Source organism: Anomaloglossus baeobatrachus, unplaced genomic scaffold (genome assembly GCF_048569485.1).
Source record: "Anomaloglossus baeobatrachus isolate aAnoBae1 unplaced genomic scaffold, aAnoBae1.hap1 Scaffold_658, whole genome shotgun sequence".
NCBI classification, from domain to species: Eukaryota; Metazoa; Chordata; class Amphibia; order Anura; family Aromobatidae; genus Anomaloglossus; species Anomaloglossus baeobatrachus.
In genome coordinates, this window is record NW_027445028.1 from 93618 (window position 1) to 116289 (window position 22672).

General features: G+C 48.0%; 10 non-coding genes across 10 annotated transcripts; all 10 read right to left on the bottom strand.

Moving 5' to 3' along the window:
- Positions 1-7067: 7067 nt before the first annotated feature.
- On the bottom strand, positions 7068-7258 carry LOC142286488 (U2 spliceosomal RNA). The gene has a single exon (XR_012747646.1). It is a non-coding gene; the product is annotated as a U2 spliceosomal RNA (small nuclear RNA).
- Positions 7259-8645: 1387 nt separating this feature from the next.
- Positions 8646-8836, bottom strand: LOC142286489 (U2 spliceosomal RNA). Its single transcript, XR_012747647.1, has one exon. It is a non-coding gene; the product is annotated as a U2 spliceosomal RNA (small nuclear RNA).
- Positions 8837-10223: 1387 nt separating this feature from the next.
- LOC142286490 (U2 spliceosomal RNA) lies at positions 10224-10414 on the bottom strand. The gene has a single exon (XR_012747648.1). It is a non-coding gene; the product is annotated as a U2 spliceosomal RNA (small nuclear RNA).
- A 1387-nt stretch (positions 10415-11801) lies between these two features.
- LOC142286491 (U2 spliceosomal RNA) lies at positions 11802-11992 on the bottom strand. The gene has a single exon (XR_012747649.1). It is a non-coding gene; the product is annotated as a U2 spliceosomal RNA (small nuclear RNA).
- A 1387-nt stretch (positions 11993-13379) lies between these two features.
- LOC142286402 (U2 spliceosomal RNA) lies at positions 13380-13570 on the bottom strand. Its single transcript, XR_012747571.1, has one exon. It is a non-coding gene; the product is annotated as a U2 spliceosomal RNA (small nuclear RNA).
- Positions 13571-14957: 1387 nt separating this feature from the next.
- LOC142286403 (U2 spliceosomal RNA) lies at positions 14958-15148 on the bottom strand. The gene has a single exon (XR_012747572.1). It is a non-coding gene; the product is annotated as a U2 spliceosomal RNA (small nuclear RNA).
- A 1387-nt stretch (positions 15149-16535) lies between these two features.
- On the bottom strand, positions 16536-16726 carry LOC142286404 (U2 spliceosomal RNA). Its single transcript, XR_012747573.1, has one exon. It is a non-coding gene; the product is annotated as a U2 spliceosomal RNA (small nuclear RNA).
- Positions 16727-18113: 1387 nt separating this feature from the next.
- LOC142286405 (U2 spliceosomal RNA) lies at positions 18114-18304 on the bottom strand. Its single transcript, XR_012747574.1, has one exon. It is a non-coding gene; the product is annotated as a U2 spliceosomal RNA (small nuclear RNA).
- Positions 18305-19691: 1387 nt separating this feature from the next.
- On the bottom strand, positions 19692-19882 carry LOC142286406 (U2 spliceosomal RNA). The gene has a single exon (XR_012747575.1). It is a non-coding gene; the product is annotated as a U2 spliceosomal RNA (small nuclear RNA).
- A 1387-nt stretch (positions 19883-21269) lies between these two features.
- Positions 21270-21460, bottom strand: LOC142286421 (U2 spliceosomal RNA). Its single transcript, XR_012747589.1, has one exon. It is a non-coding gene; the product is annotated as a U2 spliceosomal RNA (small nuclear RNA).
- Between the last annotated feature and the right edge of the window lie 1212 nt (positions 21461-22672).

A 22672-nucleotide genomic window follows, 5' to 3' on the forward strand; every position in this document is an offset into this window, starting at 1 on the left:
AAACTTTAAATTCCGCTCTCATTTGCTGGTGGTGTGGTGAAGTCTGGCCCAATCCAACCCTTGTTCATCTTGATCAGAGTCAGCTTGTCAGCATTTTCAGTTGACAGGCGGGTGCGTTTATCTGTAATGATTCCACCTGCGGCACTAAAAACACGCTCTGACAAAACGCTAGCAGCAGGGCAGGCCAGGCCTTCCAAGGCGTAGAGAGCCAATTCATGCCACGTGTCCAGCTTGGATACCCAATAATTGTAAGGCACAGAGGAATGTCGGAGTACAGTTGTTCGATCTGCAAGGTACTCCTTCAGCATCTGGGCAAACTTAGGATTTCTTGTGGCACTACCCCGCACCTCAGGGGCTGTGGTACGTGAGGGGCTGAGAAAACTGTCACACATCTTAAAGACTGTTCCCCTACCTCTGGCGGATTGGACTTGTGCCTCTCTCGGCTGTACGCCTCGGTTGTCCACTGATTCATGACCTATGCCGCTAGCGTTTTGTGAGGGGAATGCTTTGCCTACTTCCGTGACTATGGCCTTCTGGAACTGCTGCATTTTGCCTGACCTCTCCGCCTCGGGAATAAGAGACATAAAGTTCTCCTTTTAGCGTGGGTCTAACAGTGTTACCAACCAGTAATGATTGTCGGCCAAGATGTTCTTAACGCGAGGGTCACGAGACAGGCAGCTTACCATAAAGTCAGCCATGTGTGCCAGACTCTTAACAGCCATCACTTCAGTATCCTGACCGACACGATGACTGAACATGCTGTCCTCCTCCTCCTCATCATCTACCCTGTCCTCTGGCCAGCCACGCTGAACCGAGGATATGACTGCATGTCATATCCTCAATTTGGCCAGAGAGTTGCTCCATGTCTTCATCCTCCTCCTCGTCATAGTCCTCCACTGCACGTTGTGATGAGACGAGGCTGGGCTGTGTGTTATCATCACCCACACCCACTACTGTTTCTTGCTGAAACTCATCGCGCTCCGCCTGCAATGCATCATGTTTGTTTTCTGAGCAGAGACCATTTTAGAAGGCAGAGAAGCGGTATGGTGACGCTAATAATGTCGTCATCGCCGCTCACCATCTTGTTGTAGTCCTCAAAGTTTTGGCGGATGGTGCATAGGTCGGACATCCATCTCCACTCCTCAGGTGTTATGTGTGGAGTTTGACCCATTTCCCGACGGCTTAGGTGATGCAGGTACTCAACAACTGCCCTCTTCTGCTCACATATCCTGACCAACATGTGCAGAGTTGAATTCCAACGCGTGGGGACATCACACACCAGTCTGTGTGCCGGAAGATGCAAACGGCGTCTTAAGGCGGCAAGGCCGGCTGAAGCAGTAGGTGACTTTCGAAAATGTGCAGACAGGCGGCGAACTTTTACCAGCAGATCAGACAGCTCTGACTATGACTTTAGAAACCGCTGAACCTCGAGGTTGAGCACATGGGCCAAGCATGGAACATGTGTCAGCTGGCCTCGCCTCAAAGCCGCCACCAGGTTCCGGCCATTGTCACACACCACCTTTCCTGGCTTTAGGTTCAGAGTTGTGAGCCAGTGATCTGCCTGCTGTTTCAGAGCTGTCCACACCTCTTCTGCATTGTGGGGTTTGTCACCTATGCAGATTAGCTTCAGCACTGCCTGTTGCCGCTTCGCCGAGGCAGTGCTGCAGTGCTTCTGTGTCGCCCTGGACAAGCCAGGGGCCACAGAGCACAACACTTAAACACCCCACACTCCCTGCAGGCATATCATAGTCAAAACACAAAATCCTTGTTGCCTTCCCCAGGGGCTGTTGTCCACACCAGGGTGTGGAGCCAGGCGGTTGGTCTCCACCCACCGAGGAGGAGGGAAAACACAGGCAGTGAGAGTTAAGCTAAGGAAGTGGAAGGAGGAAAGTAGTAGAGAGGAGAAAAGTGACAGCAAAGAGCCTGAAGTTGGTCCGGGTGTGTGGCCTGGACAGGACAGCAAGGTTGGCAGGATGTGCTGACCGTCTGCAGTGGAGGCCGATTGGAGTCTGCCGTAAGGACCGTGGACGGGTGGTGACCCGGCCGTACCGGACCGGTATACAAAGCGAAGCCAGCACCATTGGCAGAGGACTTTCGGATCCCGGCAAGGCTTGGTGTCGCCGTGAATTTGCCAAATCCGTTATTGAAGGGGACCTCAGGGTTTCCAAACAGCCAAGTCCAGATAGAAGGCAACCGTACAACCGTGAAGGGGAGACACAGCCACCGGCAAGGGCAACCGTCTCCCAGGGCCAGCGCCTGTGGGCAAAAGGGGCTCCTCCGGCCCATATCCAGGTCAGGGAGCGGGTTACCGTTGGGAAACCATCACTACCAACACTTAACTTCGGTGCAGGGAGAGACAGTCATCACTAACCTGCAGGGAGGAACAACCGCAGCCGTCCGAGTGACCTGTCCATCCAGCCACTTGTTTTACCCTGAACTGTGTCATCATCATTGGGCTGAGTGAGTACCTCCGTGCCGTGCGGCACAGCGCTGCCCCTGCGACCATGCACTTCATCAGGCCCCGCAACCCGCCTGTCATCCATCTCTACCCCATCACCAGGCCCCGGGACAACCAACCCCCCTACCCACGTAGGGGAGAAATAACAACAAAGCTGCTCCCTGTCACAGGCTCCCGGGATCCCCGTCCAGAGCAGCGGTGGTGTCCACACAATCACCACAACCGTGGGTGGCGTCACGGACAATATCCCCAAAACCCAAACCACCCCTTTTCACTCACGGGCGAGTAGCGCCGCTCGAGTCCCCGGGATCCGGCCATCGCTCGAGCCAACGAGCAGCAGCAGCCGTAGAGCTGCGTCAGCCGGACCCGAGCAGTGGGAGAGCGCACCGTCCCCTCCTCCGCCAGCGACACTTACAGCTTGGGACTGGTGTGGAGGGTAAAGTGGATCAGGATGCGCAGGAGGAGGAGGAGGCTGAGGAGCATGACATTCCGGAGCTGTAGAGTGTGTGTGAAACCCTGACTGAGGTAGGGCCTGCAAAACTTGGTGTGTGAAGGACGTATTCCGTCCCTCGCTCAGACTGGGTCCCAGCTTGCACAATATTAACCCAGTGTGACGTCAACGAGATGTAGCGGCCTTGCCCACATGCACTTGTCCACGTGTCTGTGGTTAGGTGGACTTTGGCTGAAACAGCGTTGTTCCGGGCACGTGTGATGTTTTGTGACACGTGGTTAGTTATGCAATGCGGGGACGGCACACAGGGAGAAATAGTGGCGGCTGTGGACCGAGTAACGTGGGACAGCTGCCACCATCAGTTCGCGGAATGCTTCTGTCTCAACCAGCCTAAAAGGCAACATTTCCAGCGCAAGCAGTCGCGAAATGTTAGCATTTAGAACTGTGGCATGTGGGGTGTTGGCAGTGTATTTGCGCCTGCGCTCAAAGGTTTCCTGAATGGATAACTGAACGTTGCGCTGGGACAAGGACGTGCTTGATGATGGTGTTCTTTCTGCGTAGGCAACTGCAGGTGCAGGAGTGGAGGAGGCTTGTTCGCAGGCAGCATGGACAGGGGATTGGCTCGCATGCACAACCAGCGAAGACGTAGCAGTGACATCAGCAAGCACTGCTCCTCGACTCTGTTGTACTTCCCACAAAGTCGGGTGCTTGGCTGACATGTGCCTGATCATGCTGGTGGTGGTCAGGCTGCTAGTTTTGGTACCCCTGGTGATGCTGGCATGGCAGGTGTTGCAAATGGCCTTTTTAGAATCATCTGGAGCCAACTTAAAAAACTGCCAGTGTCAGAGTTCCTGGTTTTCCAGTTTTCTTTTGAAAGAGCTTGCCCTTTGTTAACATGGAGTTTTCTGTTATGTTGCCCTACTTCCTGTCCATCTGTTTAAAAGCCGCCCCTAAAGCTTAGTCCAGTGCCTGAGTATACTGCTTCCTGTGTGCTCCTGCCCTGCTGCTTTTGGTTCCTGATTGTTATTCGGATCCTCTTGGAAAACAACCGACACCGACTCTGGACTTCATCTGGTATCATCTAGCTGTACCTGGACTCCGTTTGCCGTCTTTGGTCGGAACTTCTGCCCGGTTCCTTCCGTTTAATACCACTCTGGACTCACATCACGTACAGACATTTTTCGACTTACCTATTGCCCTTTTGTGTCCCGGCTGCTGCGCATTTAGGGCTTCTGGGGTGATTGCCAGACAGTCCCTGTATAGGGGTTTGCTGTTGGTGGTCTCCCTGGGGGAGTCCGGTGCGCGGTACCGGGAATTCCCTTTCGCTCAGTCCCTGGAAGGTATTTCCTGTATTTATGTTCTACTGTGTTTTTGTTCCGTTTATGTACATATTTGCTGGTTGCATATTATAAATGTCTTGCACCAAGAACTCGTCTCTGGTTGTCATTGCCCTAACGCAATCGAAATCCTCAATACATACAATAGTATTACAGCCAGACTCGGGAAGACCTAACATTTGTACAGGCACCTTGTGTCGTGTTGTTCCGGGGAACAGTTGACTGACGTCTGCCTGGGGCCACCACTCTGCTTCTTACTGCCTGTTGTGATGCTACGCCTCCCTCCCCCTGTGCACTGCTGTCCTCGCTCTGCATATCCTCCTGCCAGGTTGGGTCAGTTACTGGATCATCCACCACGTCGTCTTCCTCTTCCGCACCCTGCTCCTCCTCCTGACTTCCTGACAATTGTGTCTCATCATCGGCCACCCCTTGTTGAGACACGTTGCCAACTTCGTGAGAACGTGGCTGCTCAAATATTTGTGCATCTGTACATACAATCTCGTCATGGCCCACTTCAACAGGAGCTGGCGAGAGGCCAGAATTTGTGAATGGAAACGTGAACGAACAGCTATTCCGAGTGTCCAAGTGTGGGATCAGTAATGTCCGTGGACGTGTACTCGGCCTGGTGGTAGGAAGGAGATTCAGGTTCTGAAATGTGCGGTGCAGTATCACGGCTACTGACACTTGACCGTGTGGAAGACAGAGTGTTTGTGGTGGTGCCAATCTGACTGGAAGCATTATCCGCTATCCAACTAACAACCTGTTGACACTGGTCTTGGTTCAAGAGGGGTGTACTGCTGCGGTCCCCAAGAATTTGGGACAGGACGTGCGAGCGACTAGATGTGGCCCTTTGTTGTGGCGAAATTAGAGCTTGCACACAACCTCGGTGTCTGCCTGCACCACCATCACGTCCACTTCCTTGTTCGTTGACAACGCCCTTGCGCATTTTGCAATGCTGTGCTGATGTGTATTCACTAGACTTGTGTGTTATATCCAAGTTTGTGCAAAACTCACACAAATGCAGCGGAAAGCTGCCACCAACAGGCACACACGTGCAATTTTTAAATGCAAGCACGGAGGCACTAAGAACCTAACAGGTCTCTATCCAGGGACAACGTAGAGCCTCCCAATGTTTGGCTTCCCTGCCTAAGGGCTATACTATAATACACCCACTTCCTTCCAATGGGCACTTCAGGTTTACAGGCCTTCATGCACGTCTCTATCCAGGGACAACGTGGAGCCTCCCAATGTTTGGCTTCCCTGCCTAAGGGCTATACTATAATACACCCACTTCCTTCCAATGGGCACTTCAGGTTTACAGGCCTTCATGCACGTCTCTATCCAGGGACAACGTGGAGCCTCCCAATGTTTGGCTTCCCTGCCTAAGGGCTATACTATAATACACCCACTTCCTTCCAATGGGCACTTCAGGTTTACAGGCCTTCATGCACGTCTCTATCCAGGGACAACGTGGAGCCTCCCAATGTTTGGCTTCCCTGCCTAAGGGCTATACTATAATACACCCACTTCCTTCCAATGGGCACTTCAGGTTTACAGGCCTTCATGCACGTCTCTATCCAGGGACAACGTGGAGCCTCCCAATGTTTGGCTTCCCTGCCTAAGGGCTATACTATAATACACCCACTTCCTTCCAATGGGCACTTCAGGTTTACAGGCCTTCATGCACGTCTCTATCCAGGGACAACGTGGAGCCTCCCAATGTTTGGCTTCCCTGCCTAAGGGCTATACTATAATACACCCACTTCCTTCCAATGGGCACTTCAGGTTTACAGGCCCTCATGCACGTCTGTATGCAGGGGCATTGGTGAACCTCACAATTTAGGACTGCCCTGGCAAAGGAAAATACTACAAAGACTCACTTCCTCAAAATGGGCACATTAGACTCAAGAGGCCTTCATGTACGTCTCTTCTCAGGGACATCGGAGTGCCACACAATGTTTTCACGTAAAATCTTTCATGTATTGATCTCAAAAAGTAACATACACCAGCTCTATCTCACTATTGGGTATGTGCCCTTAACATTTCCGCCATGAAAAATCATTTTGGGGTCATTTTGGAAGGTTTTCTGGTGAGTCCGTAAAAATGGCGTAAAACGCGGACAAAATTGTTCACAGCTGTGACTTTTGAGTGATAAATGCTTCAAGGGGTCTTCCCCATGCTGTTGCCATGTCATTTGAGCACTCTTCTGAGACTTTTGTGCCATTTTTAGGGTTTCTCCATGCTGCCGGGAGGTCATTTCACAAAAATACTCGGGTCTCCCATAGGATAACATTGGGCTCGTTGCTCGGGCCGAGTACACGAGTATCTTGGGAGGCTCGGCCCGAGCTTCGAGCACCCGAGCTTTTTAGTACTCGCTCATCACTAATCATCATTACTCAAAGAAAACCCCAAAAACCAATGCATGATAGGAATAAACAGGTAACTTTCTTTGGAGTGGAAGCGGAGAGATCGCACCAGATGCCAATTCTAGATGTTATCACACCTGTGGTCACTGCAGCAGCAGGTGAATCCACTTTGTCCAAAAGGGATCTATTCCATTCAATTGCAAATGATCTAGATAAGACAGAGAACTGCAGCACGGGGACATAGCCGAGTTGGTCAGGTTGAGTGGTGATGAGTTTGCTATTTGGATGAATAAAGAAAGTCAAAAGTGTGAAAGATAAAAAACAAAAGGAGGAAGTGTGAAAAGTGAATGGGCCAAATTGAGGTGCATATGAAGACGTATGCTTTCTTCCAATTCATTAAATCGGGCTAATATGAATCAGGTGAATTGAGTTCTGCTTTTGGAAACTGGGTTAAGAAGGGGTGCACCGTTCCTGGAGGTACTGCAATACCAGGTCAATGCGTGGAGTGGACAGAGCAAGCTCTTTTTCCATCTCCCTGTTCTAAAAATCCATTTAATATATGGTCCCCAGATAGGGGACGTATCAGATATTAAACTGATAAGAACAGATACTACACTTGATCTTAGCCAAAAGGCCGAGAAGCGATAACCAGAATTGGTTTGGGCCTCGAGTGGCACCCTGGCCTATGCCGGACACATCTTAGGGAGAGAGAGCGAGAGGGAGACAAACCCACGCCTACACAAGACATTTTGTCACCCAAGCCAACCCTTGAAAAGGCTGCTTTGCAGAGCCAAAACAAGAAGAATGGTGCGTTTTGCAGCCGCCGCCCACTGCAATGAATCTGAATAACTCCTCCTTTAGGGCGCAAGCAACTCCCCTCCCCCTTGCAGTCTTTCCAATTCACGATACAAAAAGACGGACAGGACAGGTTGCCTGACTTTCCGTCACTGCCACCCTTTGCCATCCTTACCCGTAGAAAGCCCTTTCATCATCCCCAAACCCTAATCTTTTCCCTTTCCTTCCCAGCCCCCAAACCCTGCCCTCTGTACCTTTCTCACCACCCGCTTCCCTTCTCCTGTCATCCCCCTACCACCCGGGAAAAAAAGAGATTGCCCCCTCCTTCCACTAGCCCACCCTCCCACCCAAAGAACAACTTCTTCTGCGCAGCTTGTTTTCTAGGCAGCAGCGCTATTGTGATGTCATCGGGGGGCATTGTGACAAGCCGCCAGTGTTCCGTCTCTTCATGTTGTGCACAGTTCAAACGGAAAATACATCAACAGGCAGACTACAGAAAAGCTTACTATCAAAGGTTAGAGGGGGGCTTTCTCAGAGGGCTTTTTACAGTTTTTCTATTCCCAATTAGCCGTTTAAGTGTACTTATTGAAAGTAGTAATTCTTTCATAGGCCGCCCTTTCTTAGTATTTGACGTTCCTTATATTGCGGTATGAGGCTTCGCAGTAGGTTGCAAACATTCATCACCCATGACTGTCCCCAATTGAGCTCAGAAGCTCAATGTCTATCATGACCTCTCTTTTAGAATGTCCAAGAGCAAGCAAACTATTCCTCCAGGAGAGGGCGCCAACAGACTACTAAAGAGATCATCATTACTCAAAGAAAACCCCAAAAACCAATGCATGATAGGAATAAACAGGTAACTTTCTTTGGAGTGGAAGCGGAGAGATCGCACCAGATGCCAATTCTAGATGTTATCACACCTGTGGTCACTGCAGCAGCAGGTGAATCCACTTTGTCCAAAAGGGATCTATTCCATTCAATTGCAAATGATCTAGATAAGACAGAGAACTGCAGCACGGGGACATAGCCGAGTTGGTCAGGTTGAGTGGTGATGAGTTTGCTATTTGGATGAATAAAGAAAGTCAAAAGTGTGAAAGATAAAAAACAAAAGGAGGAAGTGTGAAAAGTGAATGGGCCAAATTGAGGTGCATATGAAGACGTATGCTTTCTTCCAATTCATTAAATCGGGCTAATATGAATCAGGTGAATTGAGTTCTGCTTTTGGAAACTGGGTTAAGAAGGGGTGCACCGTTCCTGGAGGTACTGCAATACCAGGTCAATGCGTGGAGTGGACAGAGCAAGCTCTTTTTCCATCTCCCTGTTCTAAAAATCCATTTAATATATGGTCCCCAGATAGGGGACGTATCAGATATTAAACTGATAAGAACAGATACTACACTTGATCTTAGCCAAAAGGCCGAGAAGCGATAACCAGAATTGGTTTGGGCCTCGAGTGGCACCCTGGCCTATGCCGGACACATCTTAGGGAGAGAGAGCGAGAGGGAGACAAACCCACGCCTACACAAGACATTTTGTCACCCAAGCCAACCCTTGAAAAGGCTGCTTTGCAGAGCCAAAACAAGAAGAATGGTGCGTTTTGCAGCCGCCGCCCACTGCAATGAATCTGAATAACTCCTCCTTTAGGGCGCAAGCAACTCCCCTCCCCCTTGCAGTCTTTCCAATTCACGATACAAAAAGACGGACAGGACAGGTTGCCTGACTTTCCGTCACTGCCACCCTTTGCCATCCTTACCCGTAGAAAGCCCTTTCATCATCCCCAAACCCTAATCTTTTCCCTTTCCTTCCCAGCCCCCAAACCCTGCCCTCTGTACCTTTCTCACCACCCGCTTCCCTTCTCCTGTCATCCCCCTACCACCCGGGAAAAAAAGAGATTGCCCCCTCCTTCCACTAGCCCACCCTCCCACCCAAAGAACAACTTCTTCTGCGCAGCTTGTTTTCTAGGCAGCAGCGCTATTGTGATGTCATCGGGGGGCATTGTGACAAGCCGCCAGTGTTCCGTCTCTTCATGTTGTGCACAGTTCAAACGGAAAATACATCAACAGGCAGACTACAGAAAAGCTTACTATCAAAGGTTAGAGGGGGGCTTTCTCAGAGGGCTTTTTACAGTTTTTCTATTCCCAATTAGCCGTTTAAGTGTACTTATTGAAAGTAGTAATTCTTTCATAGGCCGCCCTTTCTTAGTATTTGACGTTCCTTATATTGCGGTATGAGGCTTCGCAGTAGGTTGCAAACATTCATCACCCATGACTGTCCCCAATTGAGCTCAGAAGCTCAATGTCTATCATGACCTCTCTTTTAGAATGTCCAAGAGCAAGCAAACTATTCCTCCAGGAGAGGGCGCCAACAGACTACTAAAGAGATCATCATTACTCAAAGAAAACCCCAAAAACCAATGCATGATAGGAATAAACAGGTAACTTTCTTTGGAGTGGAAGCGGAGAGATCGCACCAGATGCCAATTCTAGATGTTATCACACCTGTGGTCACTGCAGCAGCAGGTGAATCCACTTTGTCCAAAAGGGATCTATTCCATTCAATTGCAAATGATCTAGATAAGACAGAGAACTGCAGCACGGGGACATAGCCGAGTTGGTCAGGTTGAGTGGTGATGAGTTTGCTATTTGGATGAATAAAGAAAGTCAAAAGTGTGAAAGATAAAAAACAAAAGGAGGAAGTGTGAAAAGTGAATGGGCCAAATTGAGGTGCATATGAAGACGTATGCTTTCTTCCAATTCATTAAATCGGGCTAATATGAATCAGGTGAATTGAGTTCTGCTTTTGGAAACTGGGTTAAGAAGGGGTGCACCGTTCCTGGAGGTACTGCAATACCAGGTCAATGCGTGGAGTGGACAGAGCAAGCTCTTTTTCCATCTCCCTGTTCTAAAAATCCATTTAATATATGGTCCCCAGATAGGGGACGTATCAGATATTAAACTGATAAGAACAGATACTACACTTGATCTTAGCCAAAAGGCCGAGAAGCGATAACCAGAATTGGTTTGGGCCTCGAGTGGCACCCTGGCCTATGCCGGACACATCTTAGGGAGAGAGAGCGAGAGGGAGACAAACCCACGCCTACACAAGACATTTTGTCACCCAAGCCAACCCTTGAAAAGGCTGCTTTGCAGAGCCAAAACAAGAAGAATGGTGCGTTTTGCAGCCGCCGCCCACTGCAATGAATCTGAATAACTCCTCCTTTAGGGCGCAAGCAACTCCCCTCCCCCTTGCAGTCTTTCCAATTCACGATACAAAAAGACGGACAGGACAGGTTGCCTGACTTTCCGTCACTGCCACCCTTTGCCATCCTTACCCGTAGAAAGCCCTTTCATCATCCCCAAACCCTAATCTTTTCCCTTTCCTTCCCAGCCCCCAAACCCTGCCCTCTGTACCTTTCTCACCACCCGCTTCCCTTCTCCTGTCATCCCCCTACCACCCGGGAAAAAAAGAGATTGCCCCCTCCTTCCACTAGCCCACCCTCCCACCCAAAGAACAACTTCTTCTGCGCAGCTTGTTTTCTAGGCAGCAGCGCTATTGTGATGTCATCGGGGGGCATTGTGACAAGCCGCCAGTGTTCCGTCTCTTCATGTTGTGCACAGTTCAAACGGAAAATACATCAACAGGCAGACTACAGAAAAGCTTACTATCAAAGGTTAGAGGGGGGCTTTCTCAGAGGGCTTTTTACAGTTTTTCTATTCCCAATTAGCCGTTTAAGTGTACTTATTGAAAGTAGTAATTCTTTCATAGGCCGCCCTTTCTTAGTATTTGACGTTCCTTATATTGCGGTATGAGGCTTCGCAGTAGGTTGCAAACATTCATCACCCATGACTGTCCCCAATTGAGCTCAGAAGCTCAATGTCTATCATGACCTCTCTTTTAGAATGTCCAAGAGCAAGCAAACTATTCCTCCAGGAGAGGGCGCCAACAGACTACTAAAGAGATCATCATTACTCAAAGAAAACCCCAAAAACCAATGCATGATAGGAATAAACAGGTAACTTTCTTTGGAGTGGAAGCGGAGAGATCGCACCAGATGCCAATTCTAGATGTTATCACACCTGTGGTCACTGCAGCAGCAGGTGAATCCACTTTGTCCAAAAGGGATCTATTCCATTCAATTGCAAATGATCTAGATAAGACAGAGAACTGCAGCACGGGGACATAGCCGAGTTGGTCAGGTTGAGTGGTGATGAGTTTGCTATTTGGATGAATAAAGAAAGTCAAAAGTGTGAAAGATAAAAAACAAAAGGAGGAAGTGTGAAAAGTGAATGGGCCAAATTGAGGTGCATATGAAGACGTATGCTTTCTTCCAATTCATTAAATCGGGCTAATATGAATCAGGTGAATTGAGTTCTGCTTTTGGAAACTGGGTTAAGAAGGGGTGCACCGTTCCTGGAGGTACTGCAATACCAGGTCAATGCGTGGAGTGGACAGAGCAAGCTCTTTTTCCATCTCCCTGTTCTAAAAATCCATTTAATATATGGTCCCCAGATAGGGGACGTATCAGATATTAAACTGATAAGAACAGATACTACACTTGATCTTAGCCAAAAGGCCGAGAAGCGATAACCAGAATTGGTTTGGGCCTCGAGTGGCACCCTGGCCTATGCCGGACACATCTTAGGGAGAGAGAGCGAGAGGGAGACAAACCCACGCCTACACAAGACATTTTGTCACCCAAGCCAACCCTTGAAAAGGCTGCTTTGCAGAGCCAAAACAAGAAGAATGGTGCGTTTTGCAGCCGCCGCCCACTGCAATGAATCTGAATAACTCCTCCTTTAGGGCGCAAGCAACTCCCCTCCCCCTTGCAGTCTTTCCAATTCACGATACAAAAAGACGGACAGGACAGGTTGCCTGACTTTCCGTCACTGCCACCCTTTGCCATCCTTACCCGTAGAAAGCCCTTTCATCATCCCCAAACCCTAATCTTTTCCCTTTCCTTCCCAGCCCCCAAACCCTGCCCTCTGTACCTTTCTCACCACCCGCTTCCCTTCTCCTGTCATCCCCCTACCACCCGGGAAAAAAAGAGATTGCCCCCTCCTTCCACTAGCCCACCCTCCCACCCAAAGAACAACTTCTTCTGCGCAGCTTGTTTTCTAGGCAGCAGCGCTATTGTGATGTCATCGGGGGGCATTGTGACAAGCCGCCAGTGTTCCGTCTCTTCATGTTGTGCACAGTTCAAACGGAAAATACATCAACAGGCAGACTACAGAAAAGCTTACTATCAAAGGTTAGAGGGGGGCTTTCTCAGAGGGCTTTTTACAGTTTTTCTATTCCCAATTAGCCGTTTAAGTGTACTTATTGAAAGTAGTAATTCTTTCATAGGCCGCCCTTTCTTAGTATTTGACGTTCCTTATATTGCGGTATGAGGCTTCGCAGTAGGTTGCAAACATTCATCACCCATGACTGTCCCCAATTGAGCTCAGAAGCTCAATGTCTATCATGACCTCTCTTTTAGAATGTCCAAGAGCAAGCAAACTATTCCTCCAGGAGAGGGCGCCAACAGACTACTAAAGAGATCATCATTACTCAAAGAAAACCCCAAAAACCAATGCATGATAGGAATAAACAGGTAACTTTCTTTGGAGTGGAAGCGGAGAGATCGCACCAGATGCCAATTCTAGATGTTATCACACCTGTGGTCACTGCAGCAGCAGGTGAATCCACTTTGTCCAAAAGGGATCTATTCCATTCAATTGCAAATGATCTAGATAAGACAGAGAACTGCAGCACGGGGACATAGCCGAGTTGGTCAGGTTGAGTGGTGATGAGTTTGCTATTTGGATGAATAAAGAAAGTCAAAAGTGTGAAAGATAAAAAACAAAAGGAGGAAGTGTGAAAAGTGAATGGGCCAAATTGAGGTGCATATGAAGACGTATGCTTTCTTCCAATTCATTAAATCGGGCTAATATGAATCAGGTGAATTGAGTTCTGCTTTTGGAAACTGGGTTAAGAAGGGGTGCACCGTTCCTGGAGGTACTGCAATACCAGGTCAATGCGTGGAGTGGACAGAGCAAGCTCTTTTTCCATCTCCCTGTTCTAAAAATCCATTTAATATATGGTCCCCAGATAGGGGACGTATCAGATATTAAACTGATAAGAACAGATACTACACTTGATCTTAGCCAAAAGGCCGAGAAGCGATAACCAGAATTGGTTTGGGCCTCGAGTGGCACCCTGGCCTATGCCGGACACATCTTAGGGAGAGAGAGCGAGAGGGAGACAAACCCACGCCTACACAAGACATTTTGTCACCCAAGCCAACCCTTGAAAAGGCTGCTTTGCAGAGCCAAAACAAGAAGAATGGTGCGTTTTGCAGCCGCCGCCCACTGCAATGAATCTGAATAACTCCTCCTTTAGGGCGCAAGCAACTCCCCTCCCCCTTGCAGTCTTTCCAATTCACGATACAAAAAGACGGACAGGACAGGTTGCCTGACTTTCCGTCACTGCCACCCTTTGCCATCCTTACCCGTAGAAAGCCCTTTCATCATCCCCAAACCCTAATCTTTTCCCTTTCCTTCCCAGCCCCCAAACCCTGCCCTCTGTACCTTTCTCACCACCCGCTTCCCTTCTCCTGTCATCCCCCTACCACCCGGGAAAAAAAGAGATTGCCCCCTCCTTCCACTAGCCCACCCTCCCACCCAAAGAACAACTTCTTCTGCGCAGCTTGTTTTCTAGGCAGCAGCGCTATTGTGATGTCATCGGGGGGCATTGTGACAAGCCGCCAGTGTTCCGTCTCTTCATGTTGTGCACAGTTCAAACGGAAAATACATCAACAGGCAGACTACAGAAAAGCTTACTATCAAAGGTTAGAGGGGGGCTTTCTCAGAGGGCTTTTTACAGTTTTTCTATTCCCAATTAGCCGTTTAAGTGTACTTATTGAAAGTAGTAATTCTTTCATAGGCCGCCCTTTCTTAGTATTTGACGTTCCTTATATTGCGGTATGAGGCTTCGCAGTAGGTTGCAAACATTCATCACCCATGACTGTCCCCAATTGAGCTCAGAAGCTCAATGTCTATCATGACCTCTCTTTTAGAATGTCCAAGAGCAAGCAAACTATTCCTCCAGGAGAGGGCGCCAACAGACTACTAAAGAGATCATCATTACTCAAAGAAAACCCCAAAAACCAATGCATGATAGGAATAAACAGGTAACTTTCTTTGGAGTGGAAGCGGAGAGATCGCACCAGATGCCAATTCTAGATGTTATCACACCTGTGGTCACTGCAGCAGCAGGTGAATCCACTTTGTCCAAAAGGGATCTATTCCATTCAATTGCAAATGATCTAGATAAGACAGAGAACTGCAGCACGGGGACATAGCCGAGTTGGTCAGGTTGAGTGGTGATGAGTTTGCTATTTGGATGAATAAAGAAAGTCAAAAGTGTGAAAGATAAAAAACAAAAGGAGGAAGTGTGAAAAGTGAATGGGCCAAATTGAGGTGCATATGAAGACGTATGCTTTCTTCCAATTCATTAAATCGGGCTAATATGAATCAGGTGAATTGAGTTCTGCTTTTGGAAACTGGGTTAAGAAGGGGTGCACCGTTCCTGGAGGTACTGCAATACCAGGTCAATGCGTGGAGTGGACAGAGCAAGCTCTTTTTCCATCTCCCTGTTCTAAAAATCCATTTAATATATGGTCCCCAGATAGGGGACGTATCAGATATTAAACTGATAAGAACAGATACTACACTTGATCTTAGCCAAAAGGCCGAGAAGCGATAACCAGAATTGGTTTGGGCCTCGAGTGGCACCCTGGCCTATGCCGGACACATCTTAGGGAGAGAGAGCGAGAGGGAGACAAACCCACGCCTACACAAGACATTTTGTCACCCAAGCCAACCCTTGAAAAGGCTGCTTTGCAGAGCCAAAACAAGAAGAATGGTGCGTTTTGCAGCCGCCGCCCACTGCAATGAATCTGAATAACTCCTCCTTTAGGGCGCAAGCAACTCCCCTCCCCCTTGCAGTCTTTCCAATTCACGATACAAAAAGACGGACAGGACAGGTTGCCTGACTTTCCGTCACTGCCACCCTTTGCCATCCTTACCCGTAGAAAGCCCTTTCATCATCCCCAAACCCTAATCTTTTCCCTTTCCTTCCCAGCCCCCAAACCCTGCCCTCTGTACCTTTCTCACCACCCGCTTCCCTTCTCCTGTCATCCCCCTACCACCCGGGAAAAAAAGAGATTGCCCCCTCCTTCCACTAGCCCACCCTCCCACCCAAAGAACAACTTCTTCTGCGCAGCTTGTTTTCTAGGCAGCAGCGCTATTGTGATGTCATCGGGGGGCATTGTGACAAGCCGCCAGTGTTCCGTCTCTTCATGTTGTGCACAGTTCAAACGGAAAATACATCAACAGGCAGACTACAGAAAAGCTTACTATCAAAGGTTAGAGGGGGGCTTTCTCAGAGGGCTTTTTACAGTTTTTCTATTCCCAATTAGCCGTTTAAGTGTACTTATTGAAAGTAGTAATTCTTTCATAGGCCGCCCTTTCTTAGTATTTGACGTTCCTTATATTGCGGTATGAGGCTTCGCAGTAGGTTGCAAACATTCATCACCCATGACTGTCCCCAATTGAGCTCAGAAGCTCAATGTCTATCATGACCTCTCTTTTAGAATGTCCAAGAGCAAGCAAACTATTCCTCCAGGAGAGGGCGCCAACAGACTACTAAAGAGATCATCATTACTCAAAGAAAACCCCAAAAACCAATGCATGATAGGAATAAACAGGTAACTTTCTTTGGAGTGGAAGCGGAGAGATCGCACCAGATGCCAATTCTAGATGTTATCACACCTGTGGTCACTGCAGCAGCAGGTGAATCCACTTTGTCCAAAAGGGATCTATTCCATTCAATTGCAAATGATCTAGATAAGACAGAGAACTGCAGCACGGGGACATAGCCGAGTTGGTCAGGTTGAGTGGTGATGAGTTTGCTATTTGGATGAATAAAGAAAGTCAAAAGTGTGAAAGATAAAAAACAAAAGGAGGAAGTGTGAAAAGTGAATGGGCCAAATTGAGGTGCATATGAAGACGTATGCTTTCTTCCAATTCATTAAATCGGGCTAATATGAATCAGGTGAATTGAGTTCTGCTTTTGGAAACTGGGTTAAGAAGGGGTGCACCGTTCCTGGAGGTACTGCAATACCAGGTCAATGCGTGGAGTGGACAGAGCAAGCTCTTTTTCCATCTCCCTGTTCTAAAAATCCATTTAATATATGGTCCCCAGATAGGGGACGTATCAGATATTAAACTGATAAGAACAGATACTACACTTGATCTTAGCCAAAAGGCCGAGAAGCGATAACCAGAATTGGTTTGGGCCTCGAGTGGCACCCTGGCCTATGCCGGACACATCTTAGGGAGAGAGAGCGAGAGGGAGACAAACCCACGCCTACACAAGACATTTTGTCACCCAAGCCAACCCTTGAAAAGGCTGCTTTGCAGAGCCAAAACAAGAAGAATGGTGCGTTTTGCAGCCGCCGCCCACTGCAATGAATCTGAATAACTCCTCCTTTAGGGCGCAAGCAACTCCCCTCCCCCTTGCAGTCTTTCCAATTCACGATACAAAAAGACGGACAGGACAGGTTGCCTGACTTTCCGTCACTGCCACCCTTTGCCATCCTTACCCGTAGAAAGCCCTTTCATCATCCCCAAACCCTAATCTTTTCCCTTTCCTTCCCAGCCCCCAAACCCTGCCCTCTGTACCTTTCTCACCACCCGCTTCCCTTCTCCTGTCATCCCCCTACCACCCGGGAAAAAAAGAGATTGCCCCCTCCTTCCACTAGCCCACCCTCCCACCCAAAGAACAACTTCTTCTGCGCAGCTTGTTTTCTAGGCAGCAGCGCTATTGTGATGTCATCGGGGGGCATTGTGACAAGCCGCCAGTGTTCCGTCTCTTCATGTTGTGCACAGTTCAAACGGAAAATACATCAACAGGCAGACTACAGAAAAGCTTACTATCAAAGGTTAGAGGGGGGCTTTCTCAGAGGGCTTTTTACAGTTTTTCTATTCCCAATTAGCCGTTTAAGTGTACTTATTGAAAGTAGTAATTCTTTCATAGGCCGCCCTTTCTTAGTATTTGACGTTCCTTATATTGCGGTATGAGGCTTCGCAGTAGGTTGCAAACATTCATCACCCATGACTGTCCCCAATTGAGCTCAGAAGCTCAATGTCTATCATGACCTCTCTTTTAGAATGTCCAAGAGCAAGCAAACTATTCCTCCAGGAGAGGGCGCCAACAGACTACTAAAGAGATCATCATTACTCAAAGAAAACCCCAAAAACCAATGCATGATAGGAATAAACAGGTAACTTTCTTTGGAGTGGAAGCGGAGAGATCGCACCAGATGCCAATTCTAGATGTTATCACACCTGTGGTCACTGCAGCAGCAGGTGAATCCACTTTGTCCAAAAGGGATCTATTCCATTCAATTGCAAATGATCTAGATAAGACAGAGAACTGCAGCACGGGGACATAGCCGAGTTGGTCAGGTTGAGTGGTGATGAGTTTGCTATTTGGATGAATAAAGAAAGTCAAAAGTGTGAAAGATAAAAAACAAAAGGAGGAAGTGTGAAAAGTGAATGGGCCAAATTGAGGTGCATATGAAGACGTATGCTTTCTTCCAATTCATTAAATCGGGCTAATATGAATCAGGTGAATTGAGTTCTGCTTTTGGAAACTGGGTTAAGAAGGGGTGCACCGTTCCTGGAGGTACTGCAATACCAGGTCAATGCGTGGAGTGGACAGAGCAAGCTCTTTTTCCATCTCCCTGTTCTAAAAATCCATTTAATATATGGTCCCCAGATAGGGGACGTATCAGATATTAAACTGATAAGAACAGATACTACACTTGATCTTAGCCAAAAGGCCGAGAAGCGATAACCAGAATTGGTTTGGGCCTCGAGTGGCACCCTGGCCTATGCCGGACACATCTTAGGGAGAGAGAGCGAGAGGGAGACAAACCCACGCCTACACAAGACATTTTGTCACCCAAGCCAACCCTTGAAAAGGCTGCTTTGCAGAGCCAAAACAAGAAGAATGGTGCGTTTTGCAGCCGCCGCCCACTGCAATGAATCTGAATAACTCCTCCTTTAGGGCGCAAGCAACTCCCCTCCCCCTTGCAGTCTTTCCAATTCACGATACAAAAAGACGGACAGGACAGGTTGCCTGACTTTCCGTCACTGCCACCCTTTGCCATCCTTACCCGTAGAAAGCCCTTTCATCATCCCCAAACCCTAATCTTTTCCCTTTCCTTCCCAGCCCCCAAACCCTGCCCTCTGTACCTTTCTCACCACCCGCTTCCCTTCTCCTGTCATCCCCCTACCACCCGGGAAAAAAAGAGATTGCCCCCTCCTTCCACTAGCCCACCCTCCCACCCAAAGAACAACTTCTTCTGCGCAGCTTGTTTTCTAGGCAGCAGCGCTATTGTGATGTCATCGGGGGGCATTGTGACAAGCCGCCAGTGTTCCGTCTCTTCATGTTGTGCACAGTTCAAACGGAAAATACATCAACAGGCAGACTACAGAAAAGCTTACTATCAAAGGTTAGAGGGGGGCTTTCTCAGAGGGCTTTTTACAGTTTTTCTATTCCCAATTAGCCGTTTAAGTGTACTTATTGAAAGTAGTAATTCTTTCATAGGCCGCCCTTTCTTAGTATTTGACGTTCCTTATATTGCGGTATGAGGCTTCGCAGTAGGTTGCAAACATTCATCACCCATGACTGTCCCCAATTGAGCTCAGAAGCTCAATGTCTATCATGACCTCTCTTTTAGAATGTCCAAGAGCAAGCAAACTATTCCTCCAGGAGAGGGCGCCAACAGACTACTAAAGAGATCATCATTACTCAAAGAAAACCCCAAAAACCAATGCATGATAGGAATAAACAGGTAACTTTCTTTGGAGTGGAAGCGGAGAGATCGCACCAGATGCCAATTCTAGATGTTATCACACCTGTGGTCACTGCAGCAGCAGGTGAATCCACTTTGTCCAAAAGGGATCTATTCCATTCAATTGCAAATGATCTAGATAAGACAGAGAACTGCAGCACGGGGACATAGCCGAGTTGGTCAGGTTGAGTGGTGATGAGTTTGCTATTTGGATGAATAAAGAAAGTCAAAAGTGTGAAAGATAAAAAACAAAAGGAGGAAGTGTGAAAAGTGAATGGGCCAAATTGAGGTGCATATGAAGACGTATGCTTTCTTCCAATTCATTAAATCGGGCTAATATGAATCAGGTGAATTGAGTTCTGCTTTTGGAAACTGGGTTAAGAAGGGGTGCACCGTTCCTGGAGGTACTGCAATACCAGGTCAATGCGTGGAGTGGACAGAGCAAGCTCTTTTTCCATCTCCCTGTTCTAAAAATCCATTTAATATATGGTCCCCAGATAGGGGACGTATCAGATATTAAACTGATAAGAACAGATACTACACTTGATCTTAGCCAAAAGGCCGAGAAGCGATAACCAGAATTGGTTTGGGCCTCGAGTGGCACCCTGGCCTATGCCGGACACATCTTAGGGAGAGAGAGCGAGAGGGAGACAAACCCACGCCTACACAAGACATTTTGTCACCCAAGCCAACCCTTGAAAAGGCTGCTTTGCAGAGCCAAAACAAGAAGAATGGTGCGTTTTGCAGCCGCCGCCCACTGCAATGAATCTGAATAACTCCTCCTTTAGGGCGCAAGCAACTCCCCTCCCCCTTGCAGTCTTTCCAATTCACGATACAAAAAGACGGACAGGACAGGTTGCCTGACTTTCCGTCACTGCCACCCTTTGCCATCCTTACCCGTAGAAAGCCCTTTCATCATCCCCAAACCCTAATCTTTTCCCTTTCCTTCCCAGCCCCCAAACCCTGCCCTCTGTACCTTTCTCACCACCCGCTTCCCTTCTCCTGTCATCCCCCTACCACCCGGGAAAAAAAGAGATTGCCCCCTCCTTCCACTAGCCCACCCTCCCACCCAAAGAACAACTTCTTCTGCGCAGCTTGTTTTCTAGGCAGCAGCGCTATTGTGATGTCATCGGGGGGCATTGTGACAAGCCGCCAGTGTTCCGTCTCTTCATGTTGTGCACAGTTCAAACGGAAAATACATCAACAGGCAGACTACAGAAAAGCTTACTATCAAAGGTTAGAGGGGGGCTTTCTCAGAGGGCTTTTTACAGTTTTTCTATTCCCAATTAGCCGTTTAAGTGTACTTATTGAAAGTAGTAATTCTTTCATAGGCCGCCCTTTCTTAGTATTTGACGTTCCTTATATTGCGGTATGAGGCTTCGCAGTAGGTTGCAAACATTCATCACCCATGACTGTCCCCAATTGAGCTCAGAAGCTCAATGTCTATCATGACCTCTCTTTTAGAATGTCCAAGAGCAAGCAAACTATTCCTCCAGGAGAGGGCGCCAACAGACTACTAAAGAGATCATCATTACTCAAAGAAAACCCCAAAAACCAATGCATGATAGGAATAAACAGGTAACTTTCTTTGGAGTGGAAGCGGAGAGATCGCACCAGATGCCAATTCTAGATGTTATCACACCTGTGGTCACTGCAGCAGCAGGTGAATCCACTTTGTCCAAAAGGGATCTATTCCATTCAATTGCAAATGATCTAGATAAGACAGAGAACTGCAGCACGGGGACATAGCCGAGTTGGTCAGGTTGAGTGGTGATGAGTTTGCTATTTGGATGAATAAAGAAAGTCAAAAGTGTGAAAGATAAAAAACAAAAGGAGGAAGTGTGAAAAGTGAATGGGCCAAATTGAGGTGCATATGAAGACGTATGCTTTCTTCCAATTCATTAAATCGGGCTAATATGAATCAGGTGAATTGAGTTCTGCTTTTGGAAACTGGGTTAAGAAGGGGTGCACCGTTCCTGGAGGTACTGCAATACCAGGTCAATGCGTGGAGTGGACAGAGCAAGCTCTTTTTCCATCTCCCTGTTCTAAAAAGCCATTTAATATATGGTCCCCAGATAGGGGACGTATCAGATATTAAACTGATAAGAACAGATACTACACTTGATCTTAGCCAAAAGGCCGAGAAGCGATAACCAGAATTGGTTTGGGCCTCGAGTGGCACCCTGGCCTATGCCGGACACATCTTAGGGAGAGAGAGCGAGAGGGAGACAAACCCACGCCTACACAAGACATTTTGTCACCCAAGCCAACCCTTGAAAAGGCTGCTTTGCAGAGCCAAAACAAGAAGAATGGTGCGTTTTGCAGCCGCCGCCCACTGCAATGAATCTGAATAACTCCTCCTTTAGGGCGCAAGCAACTCCCCTCCCCCTTGCAGTCTTTCCAATTCACGATACAAAAAGACGGACAGGACAGGTTGCCTGACTTTCCGTCACTGCCACCCTTTGCCATCCTTACCCGTAGAAAGCCCTTTCATCATCCCCAAACCCTAATCTTTTCCCTTTCCTTCCCAGCCCCCAAACCCTGCCCTCTGTACCTTTCTCACCACCCGCTTCCCTTCTCCTGTCATCCCCCTACCACCCGGGAAAAAAAGAGATTGCCCCCTCCTTCCACTAGCCCACCCTCCCACCCAAAGAACAACTTCTTCTGCGCAGCTTGTTTTCTAGGCAGCAGCGCTATTGTGATGTCATCGGGGGGCATTGTGACAAGCCGCCAGTGTTCCGTCTCTTCATGTTGTGCACAGTTCAAACGGAAAATACATCAACAGGCAGACTACAGAAAAGCTTACTATCAAAGGTTAGAGGGGGGCTTTCTCAGAGGGCTTTTTACAGTTTTTCTATTCCCAATTAGCCGTTTAAGTGTACTTATTGAAAGTAGTAATTCTTTCATAGGCCGCCCTTTCTTAGTATTTGACGTTCCTTATATTGCGGTATGAGGCTTCGCAGTAGGTTGCAAACATTCATCACCCATGACTGTCCCCAATTGAGCTCAGAAGCTCAATGTCTATCATGACCTCTCTTTTAGAATGTCCAAGAGCAAGCAAACTATTCCTCCAGGAGAGGGCGCCAACAGACTACTAAAGAGATCATCATTACTCAAAGAAAACCCCAAAAACCAATGCATGATAGGAATAAACAGGTAACTTTCTTTGGAGTGGAAGCGGAGAGATCGCACCAGATGCCAATTCTAGATGTTATCACACCTGTGGTCACTGCAGCAGCAGGTGAATCCACTTTGTCCAAAAGGGATCTATTCCATTCAATTGCAAATGATCTAGATAAGACAGAGAACTGCAGCACGGGGACATAGCCGAGTTGGTCAGGTTGAGTGGTGATGAGTTTGCTA